This window comes from Grammomys surdaster, unplaced genomic scaffold (genome assembly GCF_004785775.1).
Source record: "Grammomys surdaster isolate TR1022 unplaced genomic scaffold, NIH_TR_1.0 207, whole genome shotgun sequence".
Classification (NCBI taxonomy): Eukaryota; Metazoa; Chordata; class Mammalia; order Rodentia; family Muridae; genus Grammomys; species Grammomys surdaster.
This window is the reverse complement of record NW_021604652.1, coordinates 652,396-654,346: the sequence shown is the minus strand read 5'-3', so window position 1 is coordinate 654,346 and position 1,951 is coordinate 652,396. Positions and strand designations below refer to the sequence as shown.

Here is a 1,951-nt window from a genome sequence, read left to right as displayed (position 1 = left end):
ATATTACCTGGAAAAAGAAGAAAGAGGTAAATAAGTAGAATCAGAAATGATGAGAAGATACCACAGCTTCTACATGTAGATGCAAAGGCTCACAAGAGATACTGGAACAATTCCATACCGAGAACTGGGGAAGCTAGAAGAAATAGAGAAATTCCGGGAACTAGACAAACAACCAAGACTGAATCATAAAGAAATAGAAATTCTAAAGAGCCGAACCAAAGATCTAAAGAAATTCAATCAGAAATCCAAAATCTTCCTACAAAGTAAAACTCAAGACTAGGAAATTCTATCAAACATTTAAAGAAAAATTAGTATCAACTGTTCTCACACATATCCCTCCAAAAAATCAAAGACAGATAAACATGCCCAATCTTTTTTTTTTAAAGAAGGCCAAAATTGGCAGCTGCTTTGGCCTGGAAGACTCCTGCCTACGCAGGCTCGTGACACGGGGGCTGGGATGCGGCTCCAGGGACGGAGCAGGCACTGCTGCTGTGTGAGCTTCTCCTGCGCCTTCGGTTTAATTTATTTTTGGAAATCAAGTTCAATATTAAAAAGAAACAGCACACATTACTGGAAGCCATTTCTACTAACTCGTTACATTTTACTTATGATTTGTTTTGAATACTGTCATGGGAGGAGCTGTGAGTGCTGGGGAAGATAATGATGACTTAATTGATAACCTTAAAGAAGCTCAGTACATCCGAACTGAAAGAGTAGAGCAAGCCTTTAGAGCCATTGACCGCGGAGATTCCTATATGGAAGGCTACAGAGACAATGCTTACAAAGACGTAGCCTGGAAGCATGGAAACATACACTTGTCAGCACCTTGCGTTTATTCTGAAGTTATGGAAGCTTTGAAACTTCAACCAAGATTATCTTTTCTTAACCTGGGAAGTGGAACCGGATATTCAAGTACAATGGTGGGCTTAATTTTAGGTCCTTTTGGAATAAATCATGGGATTGAACTTCATTCAGATGTGGTGGAGTATGCCAGGGGAAACTGGAGAGTTTCATCAAAAATGGTGATAGCTTTGATAAATTTGAATTCTGTGAACCCGCATTTGTGGTGGGTAATTGCCTTCAGATAGCTTCTGACAGTCATCAGTATGATCGAATTTACTGTGGAGCTGGAGTCCAGAAAGACCATGAAAACTACATGAAGATCTTACTCAAAGTTGGGGACATATTGATCATGCCTATAGAGGATCAGTTGACACAGATTATGCGGACTGGACAAAACACCTGGGAAAGTAAAAATATCCTTGCTGTTTCCTTTGCACCACTAGTACAACCTAGTAAGAAAGAAAATGGCACACCGGACTCTGTGGGGGTCCCCCCCCCCCCTGCCCGCCGTGTGCTGTCAGGAATCTCCAAGACTTGGCTCATATTTACATTTGGCGTACACTTAGAAACTTCATAAATGATGAGATGCAGGCCAAGGGGATTCCACAAAGGGCTCCACCCAAGAGGAAAAGAAAGAGAGTTAAACAGAGAATTAACACTTATGTATTTGTGGGTAATCAGCTTATCCCTCAGCCTCTAGATAGCGAAGAGGATGAAAAAATGAAAGAAGACAGCAAAGAAGAAGAAAAGAAAGATCACAGCAAAGCCATGAAGCGTGAGGAGCCACCTCAGAACCTACTGAGGGAAAAGATAATGAAGTTGCCACTCCCAGAGTCTTTAAAGGCTTACTTGACATATTTTAGATACAAATAACTTAAAGCAAGGAAGAATGCCTACTGATAAACTTCCTTACTCTTGTAAATGTAGTGTTAATTAGGAGTTAGAGAATTATTTCACTAGAATGAATTATTGCAGAAAAAAGCGTAAGTTATTTCTCTTAATGACAGAAATGATGTATTCAGTGATTTAAAAGAGTCTCTTTCTTAAAATCTATTTTTCTTAAATCTTGAAGAATTACTGTTTTGATCTCAAAGTGGAATGGGTCAAT

General features: G+C 39.5%; 1 pseudogene; it reads left to right on the top strand.

Moving 5' to 3' along the window:
• Positions 1 to 629: 629 nt before the first annotated feature.
• Positions 630 to 1,716, top strand: LOC114624492 (annotated as a pseudogene).
• Positions 1,717 to 1,951: the final 235 nt, after the last annotated feature.